This window comes from Monomorium pharaonis, chromosome 5 (genome assembly GCF_013373865.1).
Source record: "Monomorium pharaonis isolate MP-MQ-018 chromosome 5, ASM1337386v2, whole genome shotgun sequence".
Lineage (NCBI taxonomy): Eukaryota > Metazoa > Arthropoda > Insecta > Hymenoptera > Formicidae > Monomorium > Monomorium pharaonis.
This window is the reverse complement of record NC_050471.1, coordinates 25,803,074-25,810,167: the sequence shown is the minus strand read 5'-3', so window position 1 is coordinate 25,810,167 and position 7,094 is coordinate 25,803,074.

The window sequence follows — 7,094 nt, the reverse complement described above, 5'->3', positions numbered from 1 at the left end:
CGCGTCGCAGTTTCGCGGGGGAGGGGGGGGAGGGGGTGGCTGGAGGAGCATCCGGATTACGCTTCGCGCTGATTCTCGTTTACAGGGAAGAGAAGTGGTGGACGTCAAGGCTAAGAGTATATCGCGACAGATAACGAGTTTGCTAGCGCTAACGCGAAAATATAGAATGTAACGCCGCCATATTGCCGTCGCACAGAAATCTGGATGTTGCATGTTCGTTGCTTTTCTGGATGGTCTAGCCGTGTGCAAAGGACGAGTCCTTTTGCGCGATGAACATGGCCGAAAGGAGTAGCTGGATAGTGCCCTTCGCAAGGTTAAGCCGCGAAATGACGGAAGAAAGACGGCTGATACGAAGAGATGCAAGGAGATGCTCGCAAAGACGACGATGACGACGGTGACAACGACGACGACGACGACGAGGACGACGACGTTGAAGAGGAGACTTTGCTTAGCATAAAAATGGCCAATTACCAGGCTAACAAGCGACAGCTGAGCAACACGGAGAGAGAGAGAGAGAGAGAGCCATTGGGCGACGAAGGCTGCTAACTCCGTTAGTGCCTCTCCACCCACCGAAGGAGATTAGTTAGCGTAAATGCCGCCGGTTGGCGCATTTTTATTCCTGATTACCGCTTCTCGCCGCGCTAATCCTATTCGCGTTGGCGACATTCGGCGAAAACTCGACTTCGCGCCCGGCAACAAATTGCCGCCCTCGAAAAAGGAAGGAAGGAAGGAAGGAATCCGGAGGAGCTGTAAGGGGGAATTGTATATATAGGCGCAGAGATATAAAGGAAATAGGCTGTTATTTAGGTAAGAAGTGAGACCCGAGGCGAAATGTTGGCTGACCGATATTGGAAAAACCGGCGGTAATCTTGAGAATCGGCATTCTTCTTTTATGTAACTATTGTAGCTTCACTAGAAATATAGCCCTGCATGGACAAGAATGTAAGGAATGTAAACAATTTAAAAGATTTGAAACTTTGAATTATGGGTAAAGATAGACATTTTGAGAATGCTATAAATTAGATAAACCACCAGAATAATCATTGTTTTTAAAATCTAAATTATTAGTGTTTAAAAGTCCGATTAGTGAAAAAATATTGGCATCTTTCGACAGTTTGAGAAAAATTCTTCTTGTGCGAAAGAAAATTTGTTTGAAAGAAGTCGTCACAATACAATCGTGATTTCCGAGTCAATTCTTTCGAGAATAATCGTGAAGAGAGAGAGGGGGGGGCGGAAGGGGGTGAGTTTGTTCGCGTTCGCTTTGGGTTTCTTTGCACGAAGAAGTACGCTACGCAAAGAAGTTTCGCACGATGGCGAAATGAGAAGCGCTTCTTCAAGGGTGTTGTGATTACCTCAGAGGCAATTCCGTGACGTTATAATGACAGGCAGCGGCAACTCGCACGCGAAATTACGAAGACTTGACAAGAATCGCTTCGCGATTCCGCCACGACATAATTTCATAACCCGAAGGCGTTGATATTATTCCAAAGTTGTTGCAAGTTGTGACGAATCCTGATTGTTGATTTTTAAAATAGGACACATAGAAGTTGTCTCTACGAATGAAGAACATTTCTATCTGTCTGTATGTCCTTTTTGTATCGACTTTGAAAAGATAGACTTCTTTGGATAAAGATATCTAGTCGTTAAGTTATGAAATTAATGATGATTGAATTAAATGGTTTGACTCAAACAACTAATACAAATTTTCGATGGTTTCATATCATTGAGTAAACATTATTGTAGAGGGCAGGAAAATTTGTGTATGAATATTCCTTATAGCAGATAAACTGATAAAGGAAGAAATTCGCCGCGCGGTTGGTTTTTGAATCGGAGAAGAAACGAGAGAAAAAAGACGGGGAATGCCGCAGGGAGAAAGGGGGGGAAGTACGGGGGGGAGGGGGGCACTGAATGCAGGAGTTTTCGATCTCTCGTACCATTCTATCATTGACAATTTTGCGCAAATGGGATGGCGGTCGGGCAAGCGAGCGATTGGCGCCGGTGGTCGGCGAGGCGTGCGCCGCGCGCCCACATTGGCGTTAAATAAGAGTAAGCCATCCACGCCCGTCCACGGCGACGCGGCATAATTGCCTGTGAAATCACCAGATGGATTTTGCCTCCTTGTTCTGCTCCGTCGGCCTTTCCCGCTCCCGCGGCGGGTTTACGCCGGGCGCGACAAACTTCATAATTGTAGACGAGATTGTCAGCCTAAAGCTTGTCCTACAATAAATTGTATCTCGGTATTACATGCCGCTATAGTCGTTTATCGTACGTCGTATATTGAATTTTAATAAGATAATCATTTTACAATGGAATCCATTATTGTTTGTATTATTATTTATATCTTTCTTTAGAGATGTATTTTTATTATTATTTATTATATTATTTGGATCTTTGTACAGAATTTCGTTTATATTTAGTGTTTCTTATTTTTTATATTATTCATATTTATATTACATTAAACATTTATTTAATTATTATGTCAAAAAATAATGCGAGTTAAGTAAAAGTAATAAAAAATCTGTTAAATAAAATCCTCTACTGCTCAAGACAGAATTTCTTATAAGCAGTTATGAATTTTAATTTAGAATTATTCAATTCTGATGGATCACTACGAGTGAACAGCCCTGAGCTGTAACCGCTTCTCTCTGTTCGTTCATTGTATCTAGAGAAAATAATATATCAATTACGCTCGTGATTACATTCTCGGATACATCGACACGTCGATCGGGAGCCGAACTCGTTAGTTACCGAGGAAAAACGACATTCGCAAACACGCGGGAATTCTCCCGAGTGCTACTGCGATAAATTGCACCGGGAGTGCTCGGTTTCTCGAAAGTATCGCCGCGCGTTTCTCCACAATCGTCGAATCGAATGGAAAGAAAGCAGCGTCAAGCGAACGATAACTCGATTATCAGAGATGTTAAATAAACACGCGCGATTGCTACGTTCTTCCTATACTGGGGCTGACCCGTTTCCACGTTTAGATATCTTTGAACGTTCCACAAAGCATTCCGACATTGCCCTTTCCCTCTATTTCCTCACGATAATTCGATAATTCGATAATATTTCGCTTAATAATTTTATATGTTCAGTGTAAACTCTAAGGTGAAAATTTTAGTTTCCCATTATCTAATTTATCTGTTATCAACTAGGACTACTCGAATATTCGAAGTTGTCAAAAGTAACAGTTCTAATATAAACTCTAAACCTTTTTTGTCGCCAGTGTCTCTATCGAATTGTATATCTCGAGATAGTGCAGTTTGAAGACTAAGGGCATAACGCGCAAGCAATTGCTGCACAAACAATTTGCGTCACTTAGGGCGACCCTCGGCAACCCTTGGCGACCCTCGGTGTGACCCGCCGAAGTATCCATCGACGCGTCTCTTTGAAAACCCCGAGAAGAGGCGAGGCGCCCCGCGCCGTCGGCGAACTCCTCACCCCAAAGCCGGGCGTCGTTGGTGCGATATTTCCAGGGCGTCGAGGCGTGGGTAACGCAGTTTGCCGCAATTTCTTGTTTCCATTAGGTTGGCCGGCCTGCGGGGTAAATTCCAGCCTGCCTGTCGGTGGAGGGTTGCGCAACTTTAACGCTCCCCCCCCTCCCCCTCTTCCCGTCGACGCGGCGCGGCGTGGCGTCGAGGTGCTCTAGGTGAGGTCAGGGAGAGAGGAACGATGACGTTCGCCGTTACCACTGCGCCACCGGGAAATGGTGCACACACAACCGCGGCTCTTCCTCCTACTATGCCAGATCAAATGACGCGCGCCAGCGCCCACAATAACGGCCTCTTCACGCTTCAATCCTATCCCATTCCCAAGTTAAGGCTGGGAATCCCCGCGCCTCTGTTTCCCCGATCTCGATGGCGCGAGATTCGAGGGCGCGAGAGCTCAATATTGGACCTCGGAACTTTTGACGCTAGAAATCCTGAATTTGCCTCTACAGGACAGGGGATGATCTAAATTTTCCAAACGTTGAGTTTAATTTTGGACAACCTGTGCGTTAAGTCGTAATAAAATTCTACATCAATTTCGACAAATAGCCGGTCGCAAAAAAAAAACGAGATCATCTTCTTAAGATTATCTGGTATCAAAATATTAAAAGTATAAAGTATAAAAATGTCGAATGACATTTGCACTTTAAGTTCTAGATTTAAAACTTGATTGAGATAACGATTCCAATTTTAAAATTCTCCTTGAGATTAGTTCTTTCGTAAATGACCGGTGAACAAGGAGATTCAAAAGTTTTGCTTCCGATAAAAACGGAACGCGATGAAACGATAGAAATTATTAGTTCGAGAAAGCATCGAAAGGACAGAAATGGAAGAAAAGGAGGAAGGAAAAGAGGGAGGAGAGGGAGGGGGAGATTTCCATCCGGATTAAGCGCGTCCCTTTTTTCCCCCGTACGGAAAATGATTTGCCTGTCCGGTCCGCACGTTCGACCGGTCTAAGAGGACACGGGCATAGGCGATGTGATTCGGATCCGCGAGTGCTATTCAGAGGCAGACGTGCGGATAAGCCCCTCAAAGGTCCCGTGTCCCCTTCTTCAAAGGTATATCAACTTCTCCCCGGTTATACTTCGCGTACCACCACCACCGCCACTGTTGGCCACCCATATCGGGAGAAACACTTCCACCCCGCCGCTCTATTTGTATTCAAACCACCACTCTGGACCTCGTCCTCGTGCATTTTGTATGTCCCCATTGCGCGTCCTTCTCTACGCTGATAAACGTCCCTTTTACGTCCTCGCGTTTGGGAGTGGAAAAAATAATTGTATAACGCATGGTTAATTGTTAGCGAATTATTCCGAAATTAGACATGCGTCGCGGAAAACAATCGTTGGCTCCTGGTTTTTTCTGTCCTTTGGGAATAAGAATAAGATGTATAAGAGAAAAATAAGTTATAATTAGTCAGCGTGGACAAAAATGAAATTAAATATAACAGAGTCTTAAATACACTAAGAAAAAAAATGTTAATTTGACTAAATTTTCCAACTAAATTAAATTTTGTCTATTCAAGAATTTATATATTTTAATTGACTATATAAATACTTGAATTGAAATTTGTGCATTTAAACTACATGCATAAATTCTTGAACTGACAAAATTTTAAGTCAAATCAACAATACTTTTTTCTCAGTGTAGAGTTAATGTGACGGAGTGCAATAAATATTTCTGTTGAAGAAAAATTATCTTCAAAGTTGGTCAAGAAGCTGTTATTAAAATATAACTCCAGTAGTTTCAGTTTATAGTAGACGTGAGATTATAAATATGCATACGTACACACACACACACACACAAAGTATATTGTAGAATTGTATTCGAGTACATTAAAAAAAATAAAATTTATTGCTATGTTAAATAATGAGAATAATCGGTAAACATGTTCAGTCTTAAATGTTAATAAGACTGAACATAGCTTAAGGAATTTAATAAATCCTCCCCCCTCTTTCCAGAAGACTTGACGAGATCACGTGCATTATTATCTTCCCCTTCCACACACACACACACACACACATACACATATATATATATATATATATTATATATGTATATACACGTGAATCACTTTGCTTTAACTTTGCAAACTATCTGACATAGTTTGGATGGCGTTGAGTCGTTAATTGCGTGTGATCTAGACCCGGATAAGATATGATAAATTAACAGTCTTAGACAATTAAGAACACTAAATTTGCTGATTGAGGAGTTACGTACAGATAAAAATCCGAAAGTTTTAAAAATAAATTGCGTCTATAAAGTATATTTCCAATAACAATTACAAAATACCAGAGAAGACTTGCTTGACGCTTTTAACAACGCTCATCGGGAACGATTTTCGGAAAGATTCGCGGAGGATCCCGATGAAGCTGAAGAATAAACCCCCTCATCGCGAACGAACGCGAGATCGCGCGCTAATACGAGTCACGACGAGCATAATTTCTGTTTTTAAACCTCGCTTGCTCCCGCACCCGTAATTGAATCCTTCTTCGAGATTACTCCGGGCGTCCGCTCGGCGTTTAGACGAGGCGGTGCTTCTCGGGCTTCTCTTCTTCAGCCCGCGGGTTATTTAAGATGGATTATTATTCTGCTGGTCTGCGAGGGCGGGCATCAGCGAAAATGAAAATGCTCTCGTTCGCAGGCATATTAATTGCCGCGAATCAGCTTAGTAGACGACGCTTCTTCTCGACGATGACGACAACGACGACGACGATAATGTTGAATCTCGCTCGATTCTTGACCGGTCATAATGCGGCGCTGGTTTAAACGGCGTAATAAACCGGTAACATTGTGTTCTCTATTTATCTGCCGACACGTAAGGAACATTGCAAATCTTCGTTTCAATAAATTGTATTTCGAATACGGAGTAGAAATAAACCACACGTCTATGATCGAAGAGCGTGGAGAGGTAAGGGCATTTAACTGCAGATACGTCCCCCTTGAATTTTCTTCTCGCGCGTCGGCCGGATCGATGACACAAAATCGACGAAACACGAAATCCGCCGCGGCAACAATGGCGCTCGCGGAAACGGCGTTACACCGTTGACGAATCGCACGTGCACGCACGCACGCGTTTATAACATTCTAAAAGCTCGACGAGGCGTCGCCTAGTGGCGGGGAGGGTATGGTGTAAGGTTTTGTCGAGCTTCGCCTCGCGACAAATCCTCCCTTTGTCGCGCTCGAAAATGGCGAGAGCCAGAGAAAAAAGGGAGAGGAGGAGGGGAGGGGGAGGAAAAATGGGAAGAGAAGGGGGAGGAAGAAGTGCATTATATTTGCCTTGGATGCATATCCGGTGGCGCATAGATTCCTAAGCCTGTATCGGGGTTCGTTGTTACGTGAAAAATAATTTATATACGCGCAAGTATCAATGCGCCCGTACATTATATAATATAGGAAAATGCATTAACATACACGCACATAATTGTGTTGCGCGTTATACGTGAAATGATGCACAAATGCGAGGGATGTAGCTGGGGCGGCATGCATCATTCGAAATTTTTGGATTCTCGAGTTACTATTGGCGCATGGAATGCGTTATTGATGCACACGTGAAATTCTAAAGAATAGTGGCCCAATATTCTCGGCCGGCTGAAGAAATTGTTTATC